This window comes from Benincasa hispida, chromosome 1, assembly GCF_027475165.1.
Source record: "Benincasa hispida cultivar pf3 chromosome 1, pf3_genome.v1.1, whole genome shotgun sequence".
Classification (NCBI taxonomy): domain Eukaryota; kingdom Viridiplantae; phylum Streptophyta; class Magnoliopsida; order Cucurbitales; family Cucurbitaceae; genus Benincasa; species Benincasa hispida.
The window spans coordinates 48,203,029-48,216,319 of record NC_143478.1 but is presented as its reverse complement, the minus strand read 5'-3'; positions in this window follow the sequence as shown (position 1 = coordinate 48,216,319).

Genomic DNA, 13,291 nt, shown 5'->3' with positions numbered 1-13,291 from the left:
TTCCTTACTTGATTCTTTTTGGGGTTTTGTAATACAGGTTGCAGTGTATATTTTGAATTGTGTTCCATCCAAAAGTGTTACAAGAACACCTTTGGAGTTATGGAATGGTCATAATGCTAGTTTACATCATTTCAAAATATGGGGTTGTCCAACATATTTTCTTAAGGTAAATCCTAAGAAACTGGAACCTCGTTCAAAATTGTGCCTATTTGTAGGCTACTCCAAAGGAACGAGAGGTGGTTTCTTCTTCGACTCTAAAGAAAATAAAGTGTTTGTGTCGACAAACGCTACTTTTATGGAAGAATACCACATAAAAGAGCCCAAGCCCCATAGAAAGGTTGTGTTGAATGAACTTTCCAAGAAATCTAATGAACCTTCAACAAGAGTTGTTGAAGAACCCAACACCTCAACAAGAGTTGTTGAAGTTGGATCATCTAGTAGGTCAAATCCACCTCAAGTGTTGAAGAAGCCTCGACACAGTGGGAGGGTTGCATACCCACCTGTCCGTTACATGGGTTTAACAAAAATTTTAGCTATGGTACCAGACGAAGATGTTGAGGATCCACTGTCTTACAAGAAGGCAATGAAGAATGTTGACAAAGATAAGTGGATCAAAACTTTGGATCTCGAAATGGAGTCTATGCACTTCAATTCGGTTTGGGATCTTGTAGATCTACTTGATGGGGTTAAACCTATAGGTTCCAAATGGATCTACAAGAGAAAACAGGGTGCTAATGGAAAGGTGCAAACCTTCAAGGCTAGATTAGTGGCAAAGGGTTATACCCAAGTTGAGGGAGTCGACTATGAGAAGGCTTTCTCACCTGTTGTCATGCTGAAGTCTATTTGATTCCTTTTGTCCATGTCTCATATTATATGTAAAACATGAACCCTACTTTCCCTTTTTAAATATGTTTTTTTGTGAGTTTAGTAAAGTAAAGGGGTTAAATATTTAAGTTACTTTGGAATTATGGGAAATGGTTAAAGGATAGGATTTGAAGAAGGAAAATGTTTAAGCATGGGAAACTTGGCTCTTGGGTACTTATTAAGCTAGCCTTGCAAAAATAAATTTTGGCTAAGTGTTGGTCGTAAAAATGGTGGCTAAGCATCACGTAAGCACAAGGCAGACATCAAGTAAATGCCATTGAGCATTGAATATGTGCGACTGAGGAAGGATCGTGCATCGAGTATGTGTGGCAGAGGAAGGATCGTGCATTGACATCGAGCATTGAGTATTGAGTGTTGCATGAGTGATCAGCTTTAAACCCTAATTAATCTAGACAGTTGGCTTAATTTTGGCCCTTAATCTCCACTAATGGGCGTGGTGGCTTAAGGAGATTTTATGCAGAAGGTTGGGCTGTGGTATAAAAAGAAAAAGGGAATTTAAAAGCTCGATTTGGACAATTCCTCTGGGAAAATCAAGAAATCTTGGTACCATTGGAAAGCTCTGTGAGTCTAGTTTCTAAAGTCGAGCCATTAGAAGGAAGTCTCACCGGAAGAAGGTCGGAGAAGGAAGGAAGTAGCGAAGGGTTTTGTTTTAGGGAAAATTCGAGCCATCAATGAAGAATTTAAGATCCAGGTCGAAGCACATGAAATTTGAAGCTAAAAATTTAAGGTAATATTGTTTATCACCATTATAAGTAAGTTTGTAGAAGGAACTTTTGCAAGATAAGATTTGGGGTTTGAGTTACATATTTTGGAAGTTAAACCTAGAAATTATTGAACAAGCAAACAGCTATGTGGATTAGGGCCATTGAGGAATATTTAAAGTCCCAGATTAAACCACGAGGAGTTTTACACTGATATTTTGAGATAACATTGTTAACACAATTCTGAGCATGATTGAAAAAGGAATTTTCTTAAAATGAGTTATGGATTTCGAGTTGTTGACATTAGAAATTGAATCTGAAATTTGTTGGACGCAGGCAATTACTTACTAAACATGAGTTTGACACCCTAGAAATCCTACTAAGTATTAGGTATGGGCATTAGAAAGGAGGCGACCATATGAAGTTTAAGCCCTTTTAAATTCAACTAAGTACTTGACGCTTTAAGGTAAGTTACGAACAATTGAAAGCGAAAGGAATAAATGTGAGCTTGGTTGAAAATAGTAGTCCCAAAAGGGAAACCAAGGTAGTAGCTAAATTATTATTCTTGTGTATTGGAGCAATGCCCATTGGAGAAGCCTACCAAGCCTAAAAAAACAAGCCTAAAGACTCGTGAGTGACTAAATGTCTTCAAAACTTTATATATTAAAAGTCATGCGTTCCAAATGAATTTCATGCTAAGGTTTATGTGTTTTCCAAGCAACTAAAGTTTATACATATGATATTTGAGATTGCATAGAATTTCTTAAGTATGACGTTTCAAGTTATTTAAGTAAGTTTTACTAGTTTTAGCGCATGTTAAGGCTTAATGTTAAGTATTGTAAAAGCTAAGTGTTTATATTTCATGAAACATGCATTTTGAAATGGGACAATGCATTTATAGTGAAATTTAGGTAAATGCTATGCTTAAAGCTTTATTTACACATGTTTTCTATGAATGGTACGATTCTAATAAGCCGGATGATGCTATGCTTAAAGCTTTATTTACACATGTTTTCTATGAATGGTACGATTCTAATAAGCCGGATGTCGAAGGTATAGAAGGTATCCGAGGAAGTACCTAAGATGTTGACGGTACTTAGTTATTACCACGTGCACGTAGGTAGTTTAGTATGAGAGGCCGAAGTATGGGTCTCCTGGCCACAGTTCATTATAATGGGACCGAAGTATGGATTTCATGGCCATGAATGGACATTGGGAGCTTGAGCTATGAATGCTTGTTCTCAACTAAGGTTTGTTAATATGTACAAAATATGATGTATGTTTAATGTATGTTTCTACGAAAGTTTCTTGAGTCCGATTTCAGCATGTCTACATGTTTAATATGTGTATGAAATGCGTGAGACGAGCTGTTTTTCTATAAGTCACTCGCTGGGCAACCAACTCACCATTTCTCAATGTTTTTCTTTTTTCCAGGTAGTGGTCAGATTCCCCGAGGTTGAACCTGTTGCTGCTTGCTACTCAAGACTCGACTAGGAAGGAGAAAGCTTAGGTTAAAGCTTGAAAATAATGTACACATGTTGTGAGAGGAGTCAAGGACTAGTGAATATGTTTTGGGACCCATTATATTTGTTCTTGTGTTTTTTTTGTTGGATGTATGTTTTGTTTGTCATTTCTGAGTTTGTAAACAAGTTGCTTTATCTGGTTCAAGTTATAGATTATTGTGCCGCTAAGTCATAATTGCATAACAAGGCTTTAAGCAGGTTATATAGGTAAGATAGGCAGTAAGTGCTGGCGAGTAGGTCGGTAACTACCGTCGTCACATCACCTTACAGGTTAAGAGGGTAAATTAGGAGGGGGTGTGACATTGTGACTATGAGATTTGGCAAATGGACGTCAAGACTACCTTTCTGAATGACAATCTTGAGGAGATCATTTATATAGAGTAGCCCGAAGGATTCATAACCCAAAGTCAAGAGCAAAAGGTTTGTAGGCTTAATCGGTCCATTTATGGACTAAAGTAAGCTTCTGGATCTCGGAACATAAGTTTGAAGATGTTGGGGTTAAATGCCCTAAAGTTTCGTGTCCTGTAGTTTATAAACAGTTTGTACGAACGCTTGTAATGTATAATATATGATATTTACTTCACTTCTTGATTTTGCTCATTTGGATGTTTTATTTGCTTTACCACAAACTAATAAACTAAAATCTCTGGTTGTCTTTATGTAACTTAAGTATGTATGTGGTGACATACAAGTGAATCATGTCTTAAGTGATAACTACAATGGTCTGTAGTATATGGATATAGGAGGGAAACCTTATCGTGGTAACACTACGGATGCGACCCGCTTTGTGGAATAGTTACAAGTGTTGTGATTTGTCACAGATGGTCTGATCCTGATCATTCGTGTAGGGGACATGCGAGGGGAGGTTTCCTATACAAAGAGTTTGTATAAGACCTGACCAGAAGTGTTAATGTCTCGTTATATTACACCATTCATGACAGAGACTTCACTTTACTAGGATGACCATAGGTAATATGACCTCAATCTTGAGTAAGTTGGGAACTCCTGCCATTGAGGGCAGTCCTTTGATTTACATGGGTGTGAGTGGCCAGGCTGCCGACTCAAACCTTCCACTTTGGGGATTCGTCTAATTTGGGAGCCGGAAACTCAGCTACACAAGATGGAATTCACTCATTCCCCAAAGTAGGGGCAGTAGATAGATAGCTCCCTTAAGAGCTGATCCCAAGACTTGAATGATGTGGTGCCACACACCATTTTATGGCCCGAGAGATGTTCACACATAGTTGGACTATGTTATATTGTTCATTAGAGGGATCAGTGGTACTTAAAGAGTGAGATGTAACTACAGGGGCAAGACGGTAAATTGGCCCAACTGTACTAACGAGCATCTGTGAAGGGTTATCGTACTCATGATTGGTTATATCCGATGGACACAAAAATATATCTATGGTAAAAAGAGTTCAGCTGTCGATCTTTAGTGGAATGCCTGGCAGTTAACGGATGGTGGATCTTGTGGCTAAAGAGTTTAGTCAGCTATTCACGTATCGTTGAAGCTTCGAGCCATAGGTCCATAAGGTCCATTTAGTAGTTTGGATACAAGTTGAGAATAAGTTTTTTAGTCAGTTTGAAATGTTTAAATTGACAAGAGGGAGTTCGATTATATATGATATAGTTGAACTGGTTAATTATATATTATATGATTGACTAAATGTATGAGATATATTATTTTAAAGGAAATTGGATATAAATATGATTTATGTCATGTAGAGGAGAAAACACTATAGTTGATATATGATATCAAACTATAGGTTATGAATATAATATGATTATATTTATTATTTTATTAATTGGACGGTTATGAGATAATTGGCCTGCGTTTTCTCTGAATTCGTGCATTATTGAGAAGTTCAATTCAGTTCTAGTAAGTAAAGAATAAAATGAAAATGGTTTTCATTTTGCAAGAGACACGCATAATTGCTCATGGTGTGATAAGCATCTGATCGCATAATGTTTGAGAGCCTATACGATAACGCTTACCATTCACTAGACGATCGCACACCTACACACCTTTTCCTAAACAATCGCTTACCTTTTCATAGACGATCTCTTAGCGCCTGAGCATAACTAAATGATCGTATAGATGATCGCTTAGCTTTTACTACACGATCGTGTACCACGCACTAAACGATCAAGCACCCGACTATACGATAGTCTTTCCATTCTCCCACGTGCTTGATCTTTTGTACACGACTACCTTTCCTCCTCACCTCTACCAAATCCGAACAAAAGCCCACCCTTTGGATTCTCACTCCAAGAATACTGAGGGCTCCAAGTGGTGGTGTCGTCCCCATTTGCTGTTGTTCGTGCAGAGCTGTTCGTGGTAGACGATTGGAGAGTATATAAACGATTACTTGCTGGTCTACTGAGAGCGAGAGGTCGTTTGTGAAGAGAGCGAGATTTCAAGTTAAGAAAAGTGTTCAACTGGTATGTTCTCTCGGTCTCTTGTTTTTATCCTTTAAGCATGTCAGTGATTTAGTGTTATCAATGTATATATGTATGTTTGAATATATATGTGAAAATTCTGTCACAATGAATTGGAAAGATCCACTTCCGCTCATAGGTACTCTTGTATAAGAGTTCCTTAAGAAGGATCTCTTTTTACATAAACATTTACAGTAAAGCATACAGATTATGCACTGTAACTTAAATTATAGCAGGCTTTTGAATAAAAAACAAGGTTTTAGAGATTATACCTCCGAAGAACCCTTCTTCAAGTAAATCTTCTGTACTGTCACGAACTCTCCTCGAGTAAACAGCAACAAAACTCGAACCAAAAAGAAGACACAACCACTTGGTTACCTTGGTATTCTCAGGGTGAGAACCTAGGAATAGTGGGCTCTGGTTATTTTGGTTAGAAGAGAGTTTGTGGTTTGGAGGAGGAAGACGATTGAAGGAAGAAACTTTCTATCGCATAGAAAAATGCTTCAATCGTTTAGGCGATGAGGCTATACTATAGTGTCTACTTTTTGTCGTGTAGAATCTTACAAAAAACGTGTAATAGTTTACTGGGAATAATAAAATCATATTTCATTTATTCCCTTTTCCATAATAAACCGCTTAACCTCTCACTAAGGTGGTTAGAGAGAAAAGAGGGATTAATTATCAAATAATTAATAATATAAAAAAATATGATAATCAACTTATCATATTGTATTTATAACCTGTAGTTTTAATATTACATCATATACATTATATAAGCTATAGTTCTTTTTCTCTATTTTATGACATTTAATATAAATCTTAAATTTTATTCAGAAAATATATTTGAATCAGAAAATATTACATCATATACATCATATTTATATTAAATTTTACAACTATTAATCTTATTCAGAAAATATATTTGAATCATATTCAAATATTTGTTCCTCCAATTAAATATTAATGTATCAAATACATTATATCAATTATATTATATATAATTGAATCAATTTAATTATATCATATATAATTAAATTCCCTCTTATTAATTTGAACAATTCAAATTAACCCAAAAACTTATTATCAACTAAATCATTTTAAGTTACAAGGGGACCTTATGGACATGTAGCTTGAAGCTCCAACTGTACGTGAATAAATAATTAAACTCTTTAATTACATTATCCACCATCCATTAACTGTTGGGCACTCCACTAAAGACCGATAACTGCATTCTTTGCACTACAAATATATTTCTATGTCCATTGGATATAACCAATCAACAGTAAGATGACCCTTCACAAATTGCACATAAGTACAATTGGGTCAAATTACCGTTTTACCCCTGCAATTACATTTAACTTCTTAAGTACCACCGATCCCTCTAATGAACAATAGATCATAGTCCCACTATGACTAAACCTCTCTCGGGCCAAGAGCGGGTGTGGCGTCATATTGCTTAAGACTCATAATCAACCCTTAAGGGAGCAATGTATCTACTTACCTCTGCTTCGGGGAAGAAGTGAATTCCATCTTGTGTAGCTGAGTTCCCAACTCTCCAATTAGACGAATTTTTAAAATGTAGGCTTGTTGAGTCGGCGATCTGGCCACTCTCATCCATACAAATCAAAGAACCGCCCTCATAGGTAGGAGTTCACAACTCACTCAGGATTAAGGTCATGTTACCTATGGTCATCCTAGTGAAATGAAAGTCTCTATTATGAATGGCGTTATGTAATGAGACTAAACATTTTATGGTCTGATCTTATACAAACTCCTTTATATAGAATATCCCCGCTCGCATGTCTAATACATAAATGATCAGGATCAGTTCATTTGTAGCACTTTACATTTGTAACACCTACAAAGCGGGCCATACTCGTAGTGTCACTAAGATAAGGTACCCAACCTTATCCATACACTACAGAACATTTAGGTTACTACTTAAACATGATTCACCTGTATGTCTCCACATGTTTAAGTTACAACGATAACCTGGGATGTTAGTTTATTGGTTTGTGGTTAATGCAACTAAAATATCATATATTTCATAGACAAAGTGAATAAAATACCAAGTACTATTAATCACATAAATGTTTGTTCATACAAAATTTACAAATTATAGAACTCTACGAGATTTAGGGCATCTACCCCAACAATCTCCAACTTGTCCTAAAGCTAGTAGGGTGTACAAGATAATCCAATTACAAGTACACAAAACAATTAACTAGGGCATAATACGCCCAGTACAAGATCTCCCACTTGCCCTAGTCCAACCGTGGTTTTTCCCATAAACCTATACTCTGCAAGTGACATTGTAGTTGTGAGGGCCTTCGTAAACGAATCAACAACGTTGTGCTTCAAAGCTATCTTCGTGACAATCACATCCCCTCGATGCATAATCTCTCGGATAAAATGCTATTTCTGTTCAATGTTATTGTCGTGTTTATGACTCCTAGGCTCACCAGAATTAGCCACGACGCCACTTATCACAATAAAGTGTGATGGGCTTTGACATGTCTAGAAAAACTTCCAGATCAGTAAGGAATTTCTTGAGTCAAACGACCTCCTTAGCAGCTTCACAAGCCACTACATACTCAGCCTCCATGGTGGAGTCCACGATGCACCCCTGCTTGGTGCTTCGCCATACTACAGCTCCTCCGTTAAGAGTGAACATTGATCCTGAAGTGGATTTCCGAGAATCCCTATGAGTTTGAAAATCAGAGTCTGTTTATCCTATAAGGATCAAATCCTTAGAACCATATACAAGCATGTAGTCCCTCGTTCTGCGTAGATATTTGAGGATGTTCTTAACGGCTGTCCAATGATCATATCCTGGATTAGACTGATATCTACTGACTATCCCCATTGCATAGCAGATGTCAGGTCTAGTACATAACATCACATACGTTAAATTGCCTACGACAGATGCAGAGAGGATCTGTCTCATTTCCTCAACCTCTTGAGGATTCTTAGGGCACTGTTTCTTAGACAATGTAACTCCATGCCTGAAAGGCAATAGGCTCTTCTTGGAGTTCTGCATCAAATACTTGATCAACATCTTGCCAATATACGATGCTTGAGATAGTGCTAGCATTTTGTTCTTTCGATCTCGAAAGATCTGAATACCAAGAACAAACTGAGTCTCTCTCAAATCTTTCATTTGGAATTAGGTTGGTAGCTAGTTTTTAAATGTCGTCAGTAAGCCTACATCATTCCCAATGAGTAGGATATCATCTACCTACAATACTGAGAAAACTACTAAACTGTTGATGATCTTCTTGTAGACACAGGGCTTATCAATGTTCTGATCAAAGCCGTAAGATTTTATCGCAATATCAAACCTTATATTCCAAGATTGAGATGCCTGTTTCAATCCACAAATGGACCGATTCAGCTTGCAAATCTTTTGCTCTTAACCTTGGACTATGAATCCCTCGGGTTGCACCATATAAAAGATCTCCTCAAGATTGCTATTCAGAAAAGCAGTCTTAACATCCATTTGCCATATCTCATAGTCATAATATGAGGCAATGGATAGAAGGATCTGGATAGACTTTAACATGGCAATAGGCGAGAAAGTCTCCTCATAATCAACTCCTTCTACCGGGGTATAATTCTTTGCCACCAGTCTAGCCTCGAAGGTTTGCACCTTCCCATTATCACTCTGTTTCCTCTTGTAGATCCATTTACAACCTATAGGTTTAACCTCATTAGGTTGATCTACAAGATCCCAAACTAAGTTGAAGTACATAGACTCCATTTCTAGATCCACAACTTTGATCCATTCATCTTTGTCAACATCCTCCATGGCCTTCTTATAAGACAATGGATCATCAACCTCACTATCGGCTACTATAGCCAGGATTTCAGTCAAACTTATATAGCGAATAGGTGGGTTCGCAACCCTCCCACTACGTCGAAGTTCTCTCAACTTTTGAGGTGGATTTGACCTACCAGATGAACCTACTTCAACAACTCTTGTTGAGGTAACAGGCTCTTCAACTACTCTTGTTAAAGATTTAGTAGTTTCTTTAGAAAGCTCATTCAATACGATTTTGCTTCTAGGTCTGTGCTCCCTTATATGATCTTCCTCAAGAAAAGTAGTATTTTTCGATACAAACACAAAGCCGAGCATGGATTTCATGGTGTGAACTCTTAAGGACGTGAGAGCTAATAACTATATATCAAATATATTGTTAATCTCCCACTAAAGTGTTCTAAATGTTTGGGTATTTTACTTAGGTGTATCGGCTAATTTTGAACAACCTAAATCTAAGTGGTTTATCCAAGTATAACGCTTATAATTGGATTTAACCTACAATGTCTAGGTGATAAACCATTTTATTACCACACATCGCTCATGCAAGCTCTTAATCAGTTAACAATGCTCAATCTTTCGGTCATAATCTCCGAGTAGGAGGTGTTCCATAAACTGTCAATTTAAGTACCCCCAGCCTTAGACAGGTTTATGAACTGATATGAGTTTGTAACCGAATTTTATAAGGTAACAATATATTTTAACGATTAAAACTAGTTGTTAACCTAAGTGAGCTTGTAGCTGTTCCTTGTTATGGATTTTAAACGTCTAACCCAATTTTATAACAACTTACAAAATTTTAGACATGTTAAACATCTACAATATTCAACAAAGGCATTAAATATCTAATATAACCCTAACATGCATACTATATATTATAACGTTTATAACATACTTTTAATGCATGTAACATGCTTCCTACAGTGGGGTTTTAAATCTACATGGCATGTTGTATGCACATACATGAATTATTTAATTATTACACACATCACATGCATAAACAATTAAATACTAACGGATATGGTTTTAGTTTTGGCATAAACAAGCAAACAAATGCTAACTATTACAAACAGCTTCAAAATCGTCTTTGAACCACTCCAAACCAAACCCAATCATCTTGAACAGGACTGGATAAATCTGAACCGAACCGGCCAAAAACCCTTTGAGGCTGAACTGGATTGGACCTCGAGAAAATCGATCGAACTAGCTGCTCTTGATCCAACCTCAAAATCTCGCTAAGATCGATCGTGTAATACTAAATACTATCGTCTAACACCATCGCCTTACATTGAGAAGAGGTACACGATCGCTTAGTGTCTTCTGTCTATCGCATAGTGCAATAGTTTAGCTCTCGGGTAAAACTACACGATCGCTTAACACCATCGCATAGCACTTCATGTCATCGTTTAGTGTCCGCCATAGCTATACGATCGTGTAGTGCCATCGTATAGCACCTCCAACGCATCGTTTAGTTCCCACGTAAAGCTAGACGATCGCATAGTGCTATCATATAGCATTTCAATGCATCGTTTAGCTCCCGCAGGTAACGATCGTCTAGCGTCCAACATCACAACGACCAACTCCCATTGCTATCCGATCATCTAGCTTTTCTTCACATCGTGTAATGCCTGGAACTAGACTATCGTTTAGCAACTGAACCTCAACGACGATTTTGAGCAAAAGCTGAAAAACTAGAAACAGTAGCTTGACCATCTTCACTTATTTCTTCAATTATAGCTTAATTTCAACTCTAATGACTCCAAATAAATTATAGACTCTTGATAACACATATAAGCTCATGAAACAAGAACCAATTAAAAATTTAATTGAGAAATTAAAGAGAAATAAAATGCCAAAACTCAAAAAACCATATCAGTGCATCAGTTTCATATATCTCATGAAAAACACCCACGACACCAAAATTAAACCGAATTGAATGCTTATATGATACTCTGATACCAATTGTAAGAGTGTTCAACATGCAGCGAAAGCAGCAAGGATCAATAAGCATTCAAATTCACTAATTTTGGCAGAAACTAAAGCATGCTCATCTAAAACAAGAGGGTTTATGATCATACCTTTGTAGAACTCTTCAAGATCTCGATCAGCAACAGTTGTCTTCTCCAAAGAACATCGTGAACCACCTCAAGATCTTCCCTACTATCCTCTTGGAGCTTTAGAACGAGTTGTGGGACTCAAGAACAGCTTAAAACTATGGAAAACTAGAGAAAAGCTCAGTACACCAACTTCCTTGAAGAACTCTTTTTCAACCCGAAATTTTCTCTAAATCTTCTTTATTTATTGTAGGTGAACATGTAAAGAAGAATGTTGCATAAGTTGCAGCTCATTCTTGGAGTAAATGAAGATGAAGAAATGGTGTTTGTGTGAGCAAGTAGAAGATGGGTAATGGAAAATCTCATTTCTCCATTTGTGCATATTTTTCAGTTTTTCAATTTTTCTCAAAATCAAAACTGATTTCAAAATCTATTTTGATTTTAAAAATAAGAATTTAATTTTATAAAATTAATTTCATAAATTAATTTTTAAATAATACTAATTAATTCAATATCAAATATTCAATTAATTTTTGCACAAATCCATCTTCATATATTTAAATCATATTTAAATATATATTATTCTATTCTGTTTAATTCTAATGGGTCACTCAACTATAGCCCATAGTTGAACTGCCTTCACTGTAGATATATTATGTCTTCTTAATATAACCATAATCAGTAAGTCGATCCTTCACAGTTTGTTTGTAATCACAGCTGGGTCAAGATAACCGTTTTACCCCTGTGAATATATCTTGTTCCTTAAGTTCTCATTGACCCTCTAATGAAAAATTTTGATTCATAATCCCTATAAATCAAATCCTTTCTCTATCATGAGAAAGCGGGGCTCTGATTGTTCAGGACCTGAAATTAGTACTTAAGAGAACAACCTATCTGCTATACCTAAATCGGGTAGGAGTGAGTTCCATCTTGCAGGGCTATGTCCCCAGCTATTCATCTGGTTTCATCCCCAAAATGGGAGGCTTATTGAGCAGTGTTGTTGGACTACTCTCACCATTTGCACATCAAAGGATAATCCCAAACAAGCAGGAGTTCATAGCTAGCTCAGGATTAAGATCAAGTTAACCTAGGTTACTTAATAAATGAAATAGTCAGTTTTAACAATAAACGGTCGTTATAAAGAAAAGTGACTATTTTCATGGTCCAGTCTATATGTAAACTCATTGCATGGGATACCCCCACTCACATGTCTCAATATGAACAATCTGTGGATCACATCGTTTGTAGCATTTTACAACTCTTTGTAACAATTACAGAGTGGGCCGCATCCAATAGTGTTACCAGAATGAGATACCCAATTTAATCCCTATACTTATTAGACTATTTAGGCTATTTACTGTCAACTTGATCCTGTCTATGTCACTACATAAAGTTACAGTTCAGACTATAGTCATGGATATGTTTATTGGATTTTCATAATAGAATGCAAAATCAACAATTTATTATTATTGATAAATAGAATGTTTAACATGAACTGCGAGTTCTAGGACATTCTCAACACTTAGGATTAGCCTCAAGCACGTTTTTTGGGTAACTCTAGATTCTGAAATGACATAAACTAGTTTTGCGACCATTCCATAACTCCAAAGGTGTTTTGGCAACACTCTTGGAGGGAACACAGTTCAAGATATAAGCCATTGTCTCTACTGCACAACCCCAAAACGAGTCAGGAAAGGAAGCATAAGTCATCATAGATCAAACCATGTCCAACAGGGTTCGATTTCTCCTCTCTGATACACCATTCTACTGAGGTGTATCGGTTGCTGAGAGTTGGGAAACTATTCCATGTTCTATCATATAGTTTTCGAATGATGAATCCAAAAACTCTCCACCTCGATCAAATCGAAG